Source organism: Carlito syrichta, unplaced genomic scaffold (genome assembly GCF_000164805.1).
Source record: "Carlito syrichta isolate Samal-C Ts95f unplaced genomic scaffold, Tarsius_syrichta-2.0.1 Scaffold309475, whole genome shotgun sequence".
In the NCBI taxonomy this organism is placed as follows: Eukaryota; Metazoa; Chordata; class Mammalia; order Primates; family Tarsiidae; genus Carlito; species Carlito syrichta.
Window position 1 is genome coordinate 589,849 of NW_007253571.1, and position 14,299 is coordinate 604,147.

Here is a 14,299-nt window from a genome sequence, read left to right on the forward strand (position 1 = left end):
TGATCACTTTTCTGACAATACACAATTACTCAAAATTAACTAGAACTGGGAGGGGGAAGGGAGGCCATACCTATGGGCCTTGTCTCCCATGAGTGCATGTGGGGAGGTGCAGGGCATTTGCAAAAATGAATTTTAATTTTTAATCTTTAGTTTGATTTAAACATTGCTTTTAGTATGATACCAACACCAGCTGTGCAGAAAGGGCACTGGAGAGATGTTCATAGCAGCACACATCTGCGGCTCTTCAGTTCGGGAGGCTCCAGGGCAGCCAATATTGCTTCGTCAAATACATTCTTTAGGCCTTTCTGTGTGAGTGCAGAACACTCCACATACTTGACAGCCTTCAGGTCACGGGCCAACTTTTCAGCAGTCTCTGGAGTGATAGGCTTCTGTTTGTTCTTGGCAAGTTTTCCAATAGTAGAGGGGTCATCTCTGAGATCAATTTGGGTCCTGACAAGTAAGGAAGGAGTCTTTGGACAGTGGTGAGTTATCTCAGGCACCCACTTTTCTTTCACATTTTCAAATGAGGATGGAGACCACTGAAAAACAGACTAGAAATACATCTGTTTGTGGAAAACTCAGCGATCATAATCTGTCATAATCCTCTTGCCCTGCGGTATCAAAAAGTCCAAGAGTATATGGCTCTCCACCAGTCATAACTGTGACTGCATAGTTGTCAAAAACAGTCAGTACATATTCAGATGGAAATTTGTTTGTTGTATAGGATATCAGGAGGCATTTTTTACCAACAGCACCATCACCAATAACCACACACTTAATTGTCTGTATTGCTGAAATAGTTTTTTATCCACCTTAAATATTTCAAAACTGATGTTGACCTCAGCTTCTCCACCGGGGCATTGGCCTTTTTTTTTCTTTTTTAAGTTGTAGTCTCTCTCTGTTGTCCAGAATGAAGTGCACTGGCACACTCCTGGCCACCACAGCCCAGTTAATTTTTTTATTTATTGTAGAGATGAGGTCTTGCCAAGTTACCCAGGCTGGTCTCACATACAAGGCTTCAGGAAATTCTCTTGCCATGGCCTCCCAAAGTGCTGGGATTTATAGGCATGAGTCTCTGCTCCTAGCCAGAACATATACTGTTAAGGTTCTGTCTAGATGCTCCATCAGCTCCATGAAGAAAATGGTTTAAAAAATGTACATTTAAGTCAGGCTCTGTGGCTCAGCCTGTAATCCCAGTGCTTTTGAAGGCCGAGGTGAGTGGATTGCCTGAGCCCGTCAGGCCAAGACCCACCTGGACAACTTGGCGAGACCTCATCTCTACAATAAATCAAATAATTAGCCGGGCATGGTAGTGTGGACCTGTAGTTCCAGCTACTTGGAAGGCTGAGGTGGTAGGATCACCAGAGCCTAGCAGGTTGAGGCCACAGTGGCTGCTCCCGGCCACTGCACTCCACTCTGGGAGACAGAGTGAGACTCCAACTCAAAAAAAGAATGCACATTTAAACAGAATGGCAGTTACTGCCCAAAATAACTCAGAAAAGTCTGATTAAAGAATAATTAGAAGCCGGGCTCAGTGGCTCAGCCTGTAATCCTGTGCCTTTGGGAGGCTGAGGTGAGTGGACTGCCTGAGCCCATGGGTTTGAGACCCACCTGGGCAGGTGAGACCTCATCTCTACAATAAATCAAAAAATTAGCCGGGCATGGTTAGTGCGTGCCTGTAGTTCCAGCTACGTGGAAGGCTGAGGTGGAAGGATCGCCGGAGCCCAGCAGGTCGAGGCTGCAGTGGCTGGGAGTGGCCACTGTACTCCAGTCTGGGTGACAGAGTGAGACTCCAACTCAAAAAATAAAAATAAAATAAAGGATAATTAGAAGACACTTGCTCTCTAGGATGCCAAAAACTAAAATATTAATACACTTTCAGAGATTGCATGCCGTGGAAGATGCCTGTAGGCTGATTTCTGCCTAACACATTTCCTTGTTATTAAATTGAAATTATAAATTACTATAGTGGATGGGTGTGGTGGCTCAGTCTATAATCCCAGCACTTTGGGAGACGGAGGCAACAAAAATGCCTGAGCCTGTGTTTTGAGAACAGTTTGGGCATTTGGTGAGACCTCGTATCTACAGTAAATTACAAAAACTAGCAGGCATGGTTGCATGCACCTGTAGTTCTAGATACTTGGAAGGCTGAGGCAGAAGGATTTTCTAAGTTCAGCAGGTCAAGGCTGCCATGGCCATGAGCATTCCACTGCACTCTGACCTGGATGACAAGAGTGAGACTCCAACTCAAAAACTGATAATAAATTACTATAACTTTTGGCCAAAAGATCTCAGCATGGATGTTGTATTCCACCTGTGTGCCTTGACATCTGATACCAATATACCAACTACTTGGGATGCTACGGAGGATGCATTCTTTCAGCCAAGGAGATTGAGGTTACAATAAGCTGTGATTGTGCCACTGCACCCTAGCATGGATAAGAATGAGACACCCCATCTGAAAACAAAATGCAGAACCTCAGGCTAAAATCATGTATCCTGAATCAGAATTTGCATTTTAACAAGATATTCGATTCATTGTTCAAATTAAAACTTGACGAGGACCTTCTGATTCACTAGGAGTTTTCTATCTGAGCAGTACATGTAACATATTCTGTGTGATATAAACATAGCAATTAAAAATGTACATGGCTGTGTTGGTGTTCAAATTTATGCTGTATCACTCACAAAAATAGAGTTTCTACACTGACTGAGTGGATTTTATTTTATCCGTTTTTCCTACACTTAATGCATTAGAGGATATTTCTGCGTCACAAATTTTATTACATAATAATAGTTGTCATGTCAGCTGGACACTGTTCTCTTCACTCTTGCTTTACCTAGAGACCATGGAGACTTGGTTAATATGTGTTGTTGTTTTCAGGGGCTGTTGACATTCAAGGATGTGGCCATAGAATTCTCTCCAGAAGAGTGGGAATGCCTGGACTGCTCTCAGCGAATATTGTACTGGACTGTGATGTTAGAGAACCACAGAAACCTGGTTTTCCTAGGTGAGGAAACTCTCAACACACAATCCCTATTTCATAGTAAGGGTTTTATGTCCTTCCTTTGTAGAATGTTTACTGGGAATTTCTGCTTTGCATGAGTGAGCTTCAGATTACTTCTATCAAAGAAAAGTTGGTGATATGTGAACATAGAAAAGAAAAAAATTAAAGATGTTTCACAGCCAGGCTTGGTTGCTCAGCCTGTAATCCCAGTGCTTTGGGAGACTGAGGTTAGTGGATTGCCTGAGCCCGCAGGTTTGAGGCCCACCTGGGCAACTTGGCAATACCTCATCTCTACAATAAATCAAAAATTAGCTTGGCGTGGTAGCACGCACCTATAATTCCAGTTACCTGGAAGGCTGAGGCAGAAGGATCGCCGGAGCTCAGCAGGTTGTGGTTGCAGTAGCTGGGAGTGTGCCACTGCACTCCAGTCTCAGTGACAGAGTTAGATTCCAACTCAAAAAAAGAAAAAACATGTTTCATTTTGTCATGAAGTCTTCTGTATTTTAAATTGACCAGTGTCCTTCTAGCTATATTATTGGTAAGTTCAGAAATTTAGTGCATAGATATCATTGCCCACATCGCATTCCAATTGCTGCCAGTAGTTATTGACTCACTAGTACTGAACTAAGAATTCAAAAATTTAAGGCCAGGCATGGTGGCTCAACCATGTAATGCCAGCACTTTAGGAGGCTGAGTTGAGAGGACTGGCAGATGCCATGGATTCAAGAACAGAAACAACGTGGCAAGACCCCATCTCTACACTACATCAAAAAGTTAGCTGGGAGTGGTAACACACACCTGTAATTCTGGTTACCTGGTAGGCTGAGGGAGAAGAATTACCTGAGCCCAACAGGTGAGCACTGGGGTGGTTAGGAGCTTTCCACTGCACTCCAGCCTGGGTGACAGAGTGAAACTCCAACTTAAAAGAAAAAGAAACCCACAAATTGAAAATTTGATCTAAATGTTCTAAAGGTTTTATTGGGAAACAGTATTTTGGGATTAATGTTCTAGAATCTTGTATAATGAATGTGTTCTCTACTGATCGTAGTACTAGGTTTGTAATTAAAGAACCCCAACAAGAGTCATGTTACTTTTTTCTAATTAAACAGGACTTACTGTCTCAAAGCCAGACCTCATCACATGTCTGGAGCAAAGGAAAGAGCCCTGGGATGTGAAGAGACATGGCACGTTAGCCAGACTTCCTGGTAAGTGGGAGCGAATGAAGCAGATGACACAGTTTGAGGAATCAGAACTTGAAATGTGGTTTGGGAAGGTGGTCTGCTCCAATGGAAATGATTTCTTAGAAGCCTGGGATTATTTCTCTTGCTGTCACAAAGGGACATCTGTTATTCCATATTCTGAAATTCTCCAAAAACTGCTTCATCAATGATCTTTCAACTTTACAGAGGAAATCAAAGTCCACTTAATGGTATGTTAGGAACTGCATGATCTGACTACCTTACTGATGCTTTGGAGATATGCAAATATTTATTTATTTGGAAATCCATGTCAAACTATTTTTTTATGTTTTCTTTTTGTATCATGGTTGGAAATATGTGAGAGCAGTGATTTTGTTATCTGTTTGAGAAATTTTAAGAAAACCCTGGACACATGTTACATGTTTTCTAATTTATGATTTTCTATACTAGGGAGATTTCCAATGATTTTATTTAAATTCATACTCAATATTCCTATCTAAATACAAAGTATCTCTCTTAATAGAAATGCCAGACTCAGTGGCTCAGCCTGTAATCCCGTGCCTTTGGGAGGTTGAGGTGAGTGGATTTCCTGAGCCCATGAGTTCGTGACCCGCCTGGGCAGTGAGACCTCATCTCTAAAATAAATAAAAAAATCAGCTGGGTGTGGTAGTGCACACCTGTAGGTCCAGCTACTTGGAAGGCTGAGGTGGTAGGATCACCGGAGCCCAACAGGTCAAGGCTGTGGTGGCCAGGAGTGGCCACTGCACTCCAGTCTGGGTGACAGAGTGAGACTCCAACTCAAAAAAAAAAAAAAAGAAAGAAATCCTGTTATATTACTTAAGCTTTACTTTTACAGTATGATCTGAGACTAGTAATTTTTCTTTATATCCAAATATTTAAGTATATTATATCATGTAGAGGATTGGTAAACATATATTAATCTCCCACATGTTACCTTGTGTCTTAATAGCACTTATTTTATAATTATCTTTAGTATGAAGCTTAGGACTAGCTACATATATCTATATATACAAACACATATGTATGCAATTTTATGTGTGATTATCATCTGATTTTTTATACATAAATAAAAATGTATAACCATATGGTATAAATAATGTAATATTTTGATACGCCTATACAGTGTGAAGTAATGATTACAATTATAGTAATGAACATATCAACCAACTTACGTAGTTGTCATTTTTATGTTTTGTAAGGAGAACACATAATGTCTTCTATTTTAGCAAATTTTCTAAGCATACGAGATGTCATTATTAACTATAAGTCAGTATCGTACACATTAGTTCCGTAAAACTCAGTTATAACTCAAATTTTGTAACCATTGAAAAACATCTCCATTTTCCCACCTGCAGGCCCTGGTGACCACGTTGTACTTTCTTCCTCTATGAATGCAAAGGTTTTTGATTTCACAGAAGTGAGATCATACAGGATTTTTTTTTCCCGAGTTGGAGTCTCACTCTGTCACCCAGGTTGGAGTTCAGTGGCATGCTAATGACCACACAGCCACATTGCTGGACTGAGGCAATCCTTCCATATCAGCCTTTCAAGTAACTAGAACTGTAAGCACATGCTGCCACGCCAAGCTAATTTTTTTATTTCTTATAGACATGAGATCTTTCCAAGGTGCCCACACTGGTCTTGAATCCCTGAGCTCAAGCAATCCTCTCACCTCAGTCTCCCAATGTGATGGGATTACAGACTTGAGCAATTGTATCCATTCTCAAGTAGTATTTGTGTGTGTGTTTGTGTGTGTGTGTGTTGGACTCACTTCAGTTAATCTTACAATGTAATTCATGAAGTTGAAATTGCAGAATTCTTTAATTTTTTTTGGCTGAATTATATGCTATTGTGTATATACACATATATATGTGTGCGTGTATATATAGACATTACCTTCTTAATCAACACAGATTCCACAAATAGGTAGGTTGTTTTGAAGCCTTTCCATCTTGACAAATGCTGCAATTCCCATAGGAGTTGGATACTTCTTTTTGATACCAATTTTATTTCCTTTGGTTATATACCCAGAAAAGGAATTTCTATGTTATGAGGCAGTTTGTATTTACTTTTAAAGGAATGTTGATAATGATTTTTTTTTTTTTGAGTTGGAGTCTCACTCTGTTACCCAGACTGGAATGCAGTGGCCCCTCCCAGCCATTGCAGCCTTGACCTACTGGGCTCTGGTGATCCTTTCATTTCAGCCTTCCAAGTAGCTGGAACTACAGGTGCGTGCTACCACGCCCAGTTAGTTTTTTATTTACTGTGGAGATGAGGTCTCACCAAGTTGTCTGGGTGGGTCTCGAATCCACGGGCTCAGGCAATCCTCTCACTTTGGCCTCCCAAAGTGCTGGGATTACAGACTGAGCCACCAAGCCTCGCTGATAATGATTTTTATATGACTCTACCAATTTTAAACTCACCAAGAGTATATAGGATTTCTATTTCTTCACATCCTTATCAAAAGTTCTCTCTCTCTTCTGGTTGAAATTAGCCATTCTAACAGCTGTGAGATAATATATCATCATTATGTTTATTTGAAATTGCCTCTATTTGTGATGTTCAGTGCCATTTCATATCCCTGTTGGCAATTTGTATGTCCTCATTGGAAAATAACTGTTCATTTTTGGACTATTTTTTATTCAAATGATTATCATTTTCTTGCTTTTGCCTTTGATTTGTATAATTTTCTTGTATATTTTGGATATTAACATCTCATCAAGTATATGTTTTGCAGATGTTTCCTCTTATCCTGTAAGCCTTCATCCTTTTACCTTTAGTGTTCAGAAGCTTTTCAGTTTCTTGTCTCCAACTTGTTTATATTCACTTTTATTCCTCTAGTCATAAAAAAAATTTACTAAGTCCAATATCAATATCAAGGATATTTTTGCAAATCCTTTTTATGGTTATGTTTTATCAGCCATGTTCTCTGTCACTCAGGTAGTAGTGTGGTGGTTCAAGTATGGGTTACTACAGTCTTAAGCTTCTTGACTCAGGTGATCACTCCCCTTCGGTCTCCTCAGTACTGGGGTTAGAGTTAGCCCAAATCTTTGAATATAGCATGTTTGACTGTATGTTTATGTTCATTCTAGTTTAAGTTCAATAAAGTTGTTGGTTTTTCATATTTTTCTTCATTTCATATGAAAATTTCTCAAACTTTTTTGTAATTTGCTGCTCTACAAATTATTGTTGTGCCCTTAATTGAGTCATTTATCCTGATTATTTCTATGCTTTGGCATACTTTATTTGAATTGGGGTATTTCAAATTCTAAGATATACTCATCATAATGTTTATGATGTTGCTTTGTCTAGATGAATGTAATACCAATCACTAAGTTACAGATTCTAGGAGATTCTCATACCTGTTCTTAGGATGTGTCTTCTCTGTAAGTTGGGACAGAAACCAGTCTTTGCATTAAACCTCAAAGGACAGAAGTGTGGACTCATACTCCACTCTTCTGTTTATTCCCTGAGGAAGAAATCAAGAGTTAGAACATCATATCTGATTGCATCATGCTGTATTGTAAAGGAAGAAGAATTATGGTGACAAAATTACTAAACTTTTTCTTCCATGTAACTCATTTTAACACTGCGGATTCTGGAAAATCTTAGCTGGTTTTTGAGTTCTCACACAGGCAATTTGGTAAGTATTTACTTAAATACATATATTTATGAAGGAGTGGAAACCTATGATTTATACTTGCCATCATACTTATGTCTTTAGCATGGTATAATATTATGTTTGACTTTTTTTTTTTTTTTGAGTTGGAGTCTCACTCTGTCATCCAGACTGGAGTGCAGTGGCCACTCCCGGCCACCACAGCCACAACCTGCTGGGCTCCGGCGATCCTTCTGCCTCAGCCTTCCAAGTAGCTGGAACTACAGGCGCGCGCCACCACGCCCAGCTGATTTTTTTGATTTATTGTAGAGATGAGGTCTCACTGCCCAGGTGGGTCTCAAACCCGTGGGCTCACGCAATCCACTCACCTCAGCCTCCCAAAGGCACGGGATTACAGGCTGAGCCACCGAGCCCAGCTATGTTTGACTTTTAAAGGATATTTACCTGAGTCTAGTATATGAAATATATTTTTATTTTCATTATTTTCAGCTGTGACTTCTCATTACACTGAGGGCCTTTTGCCAGAGGAGAGCATAGAAGACTCACTTACAAAGGTGCCCTTGGGAAAATACGGAAAATTGAGTGTTAAGAACTTCTGCTTTAAAAAATCTTGGGAAAGTATGCATGAGGATGAAGGGCAGTTAGATAACCATTACAAGTGTAACAAGAGTGGGAAAGTCTTTCTTCAACATTCCAAATTTGTTATCAACCAGAGTATCCATATTTCTGAAATGGCTTTTAAACATGAATATGGCAAAATGCTTAACCGGTCCTCAAAATGTAGTCAACATCAAAAAAATACTGGAGGAAATGTACACAATATGTGTGAGAAAGCATTCAGGAAATCATCTTATCTAAATAGACATGAAAGAATCGATAAGGGAGAGAAAGCTTTCAAAAGTGAAAGATGTGGCAAAACCCTTAGCTATTACTCATGTCATTCACAGCATCAGAAAATTTATAGTGGAGAGAAACTCTGTAAATGTGAAGAATGTGATAAAGCCTTTACTTTGTATTCACATCTCATTCACCATCAGAGAATCCATACTGCACTTACACCCTGTAAATATCAAGAATGTGACAAAGCGTTTCATCAGTACTTAAATCTTTTTCAACATCAAAGATGCCATAGTGGAGAGAAACCCTACAAATGTGAAGAATGTGGCAAAGTCTTTCGCTCTTGTTCACACCTTACTCGGCATATGGTGATCCATACTGGAGGGAAAACCTACAAATGTGAACAATGTGGCAAAGTCTTTGGTTGGCACTCAGGTCTTATTCAACATCAGAGTATCCACACTGGAGAGAAACTCTACAAATGTGAAAAATGTGACAAAGTCTTTCATTGGCAATCAGGTCTTATTCATCATCAGAGTATTCATAATGGAGAGAAATCCTGCAAATGTGAAGAATGTGGCAAAGCCTTTCGATATCCTTCACAGCTTACTCGACATACGTTGATCCATACTGGAGAGAAATCCTACCAATGTGAAGAATGTGGCAAAGGCTTTCAGTCTCGCTCACACCTTACTCGACATATGGTGATCCATACTGGAGAGAAACCATACAAATGTCAAGTATGTGGCAAACTCTTTGATCAGCATTCAAATCTTATTCAACATCAAAGATACCATACTGGAGAGAAACGCTACCAATGTGAAAAATGTGGCAAAGTCTTTCTCTGGCAATCAGGTCTTATTCATCATCAGAGTATTCATACTGGAGAGAAACCCTACAAATGTGAAGAATGTGGCAAAGCCTTTCAATATCCTTCACACCTTACTCGACATATGGTGATCCATACTGGAGAGAAACCCTACAAATGTGAAAAATGTGACAAAGTCTTTTGTTGGCAATCAGATCTTATTCATCATCAGAGTATTCATACTGGAGAGAAACCCTACAAATGTGAAGATTGTGGCAAAGTCTTTCGCTGTCGTTCACACCTTACTGAACATATGGTGATCCATACTGGAGAGAAACCCTTCAAATGTGAAGAATGTGGGAAAGCCTTTAGCTCTCGTTCACATCTTACTCGACATATGCTGATCCATACTGGAGAGAAACCCTACAAATGTGAAGAATGTGGCAAAGCCTTTCGCTTTCGTTCACACCTAAATCAACATACGGTGATCCATACTGAAGAAAAACCCTACAAATGTGCAGAATGTGGAAAATGCTTTACTCAGTCCTCAGATCTTATTGAACATCAGACCATCCATACTGGAGAGAAACCTTACAAATGTGAAGAATGTGGCAAGGCCTTTTGGTCCCATTCAAAGCTTGCTGGACATGTCAAGGTGCATACTGGGAAGAAACCCTACAAATGTGGAGAATGTGGAAAAGCCTTTCGCTCTCAAGGAGGATTTGCTGGACATAAGACCATCCATACTGGTGAGAAACCATACAAATGTGAAATATGTGGAAAAGCCTTTCACTCTCATTCAATGCTTGTTCAACATGTCAAGATCCATACTGTTGAGAAACCCTAGAAATATTAAAAGTGTGGCAAAGTTTTTTGCACTCACAGATTGGCTGGACATAAGACCATCTATACTGGAGAGAAACCTACAAGTCTGAAGAATGTGGCAAAACCTTTCATTCCCAAAATGGACTTGCTGGACACATGACTATCCATACTGGAGAGAAACCCTACAAATGTGAAATATGTGGAAAAGCCTTTCACTCTCATCCACTTCTTGCTTGACATGTAAAGATCCATATTATTGAGAAACCCTACAAATGTGAAAAGTGTGGCAAATCTTTTCATACTCATAAAGGATTTGCTGGACACAAGACCATCCATAGTGGAGAGAAATCCTACAAACATGACGAATGTGGCAAAGCCTTTTGCTCTCATAATGGATTCACTAAACATAAGACCATCCATACCAGGGAGGATCCCTACAAATGTGAAAGAATGTGGCAAAGCCTTTCTCATAAAGGATTTGCTGGACACATGATCATCCATACTGGAGAGACCCCTACAAATGTGATGAATGCCACAAAGCCTTTTGCTCTCAAACGATTTACTATACATATGAGGAGCCATACTGGAAAGATACTCTACAAATGTGAAGAATGTGGCAAAGCCTTTTACTCTCATAAAGTATTTACCAAACATAAGACCATCCATACTGGAGAGAAACCCTACAAATGTGAAGAATGTTAAAAAGTCTTTCACTCTCACAATGGATTTGCTGGACACCTGATCATCCATACTGGAAAGAATCTCTACAAATGTGAAATATATGGTAAAACCTTTTGCTCTCATATACAACTTGCTGGGCATGTAAGAATCCATACTGAGATTAAGCTATATAAATGAGAGGAATGTGATAAAGCTTTTAGCTCTCATTCAATACTTGGTTAACATATGAGCATCTATATTTAGGGATCCCCTCTAGATGTGCACAATGGGCTAAACTGTTTCACCATTATTCCAAGTTTTCTCAACATCAATTTATACTCTAAATTTTCAGTATCTTTAATGACTGGCAAATCATATATCAAGTTATAAACCATAGAGAGATGGTGAGGAATTTACAGATGTAAAGAATACCATTATCTTTACTTAAACCACAGATCTTTTGAATGTACAAATGTAAAAATGTCTAAAGGCATTAATCAGCAAAAACTTTGTTTGACATGAGACTGTGCATTAGAGAGAATCTACAAATTTAAAGAATGTGGACTGGGCTTTGTTCAAAATATATGTCATTGGAAACACTACAGTATTCAGACTGAAAACTTTACAGATGCAATGTATATGGAAACTTATTTTTGAAAAATCAAGTTGAAATAGATATCAGATATTGAGTGGCATTAGAAGATAGTTTATTTTCTTGATTTTGTTTTCAGGAAAGCATGAGTATATTCCCTGTATACTTTTCTTGTGCATTGACAGAATTTGAGAATATTTTGAAAAGCAAACAATATTGATGTAACTCAATTCACATGATGCTATGCCTTCATGCCTAGTGTTTATGTAAAAGCATGGGGGCTATTGTTGGTATGTTAGAGCTATGAAATGTCCTTGTATAGTAGGTCACCAGCAGTCTTCTAATGTTTTCCATGGAGGATGAAGAACACTGATGTGTAATCTCCTTTAAAAGATCAAAGTGAAGAGGCTTTTTGTGGCTCACATTGAGCATTATTGTAAGTTCAGGATGAGGTGAGTGCTCAGGATAACATATTTTTTCCCATGGAAATAAATGACAGAGAATCATTGAGAGTTTTAGAAATCATTTGTTTTACTACTTACATGTTAATGAGAAAATGAGGCCATACCATTAATATCTTGTTGCATCTTCATAGTATCAGTACTTACAAGCCATAAGTGTAATTTGATATAATATACATAAGAAATATTTTCATAGACATCAGAGGAAAGATAATTACTCTCTTAAAATGTATATATTGTAAGTTTATGTTTAGTACATCAGATTCTATTTTTAAAACTGAAGAAAGCTGTTAATACATATATGCCACTATCAGAAGAACAGAAATACTTAAATGTTTGTAATCTGTTTTTGTGAGTGTGCATACTTAGGCTATGTAAATTCATTTGTTTTAAAGAGAATGGAATTGTTTATAAAGTATTAACGTTTGTTGTCCACACAATAAACTTTTATGTTGCCATAATTGTTAATGTATTCTATCTTACTCAAGATTACCATGATGACCATATACTATTGTATAACTTATGGAAGGATGTTTCTAGTGATCCTTTTTATTATAGGTCATATTTTCTTTCTTTTTTCTTTTTAGTTATTGGTCATTTGATTATTGTAATAAAGATTATACAGGAGTATAAGTATAAGACAAAACTTTCTGAATCCTGATTATTTTAAATACTTATATATTAGGTTGAATTTTGACTCTGATGCTGAGACTGGAATACAGTGGAAAATTCCTGGTCACTGCAGCCTCAGTGTGATGTTATCAGGCAATCTTTCTCCTTTAGCCTCTGAGTAGCTGGTGCCACAAACACTGGCTGTCATGTCAACTATTGGATTCATTGTCAAGACAAGGTCTCACCAAGTTGCTCAGGCTGCCACAGAAGCCCTAGACTAAGGCAGTCTGTTGTACTTTAATTCCCAAAGTACTGGAATTATAGGCATGAGTCACCATGCGCAGTCTCTTCTGTTTCCTTTCCGGTCATCTGGCACTAGGTTGGAAGCACTTGTCCCCTCAAGTCATCTCCTTTTAACTCGTGTGGCATGGTCTCTGGAATATCTTCAACATTTATATCTTGATACCCTTTCCTTTCCACTGTTTTGCCATAAATACAATGATTCTTTGTAATTTCCTTGATTCACTCTGGAGAGACCAAGTGCTCATATGAAAACATTAACATCACATGATGTGTGAAACAGAATCTCACAAGATTTGCATTAATCACTTGGCAGCAGGAAGTGGTCCCAAAATTATTGATAGATACTCTTTGTGTCATAGTAATTTTATAGAATTATGAGTTAATACTGCATCTTTACATTTATTTACACATTTCCCAACTGTTGATGGTGCCATGTATACCCTGTAAGTGCATAAATTATAGTTTACCTTTGTAAGATAAATTTTTATATGTTTTATGGTAGCAAATGTTAAAATAGACAAGAATATACTTCTATCTGATGTGCTTATGACATTGATGAAGTCTATTTCTAAATTATGGTTTTTCTGTGAGTTTCTTTTAAATGACCACAAATTGTCACACACAAAAAAACCCCCAAAAATTCCAGTGTATTTGTTGAAAAACGTGGATCTATGAAGGTCAAACCCATGTTCTTCATGGACTAACAGTACAAGGAGAAAAACATGTAAAAATAGCAAGACATTATAAGCTTCACTAGACATATTTGGAAAACAGCCAAACCTAAGAAATTGTGAATATAATAAACCAATAACATGTATGAGATAAACATAAAACTTGACTGAGCTGATATCAGTAGTACTGAGTGAAAATATTGAGCACAATTTATATACTCAAAGTGTCAAAGTCGAAGTGATAAAAAATATGGTTATAGTTCTACATAAATGGTGACTTGAATGTAAAATATGAAATGTTTCTCAAATATTTATGTAATAGTTTGAGTAAAATATGTGAAAAAATACAAGATCATACCAAAAATGTGATGATTTATGAGTTTGTAAAATAATTAAAAGCCAGAAATAAATTCCTAAATTTAGAAATAAAGTGTGTCAAAAATAGAAAAATAAAATAGTATTTAAAGCAGTATTAGCCAGGCTTAGTGGCTCAGCCTGTAATCCCACACCTTTGGGAGGCTGAGGTAAGTGGATTGCTTGAGCCTGCAGTTTCAAGACCCACCTGGGCAATTTGGTGAGATCTCATCTCTACAATAAATCAAAATGAGCCGGGCATGGTAGTGCGCACCTGTAGTTCCAGCTACTTGGAAGGCTAAGGCAGAAGGATCGCCAGAGCCCAGCAG

The 14,299-nt window shown here is 38.3% G+C and overlaps 1 pseudogene; it reads right to left on the minus strand.

The window, feature by feature from the left end:
* Positions 1 to 218: 218 nt before the first annotated feature.
* On the minus strand, positions 219 to 7,675 carry LOC103269755 (annotated as a pseudogene).
* Between the last annotated feature and the right edge of the window lie 6,624 nt (positions 7,676 to 14,299).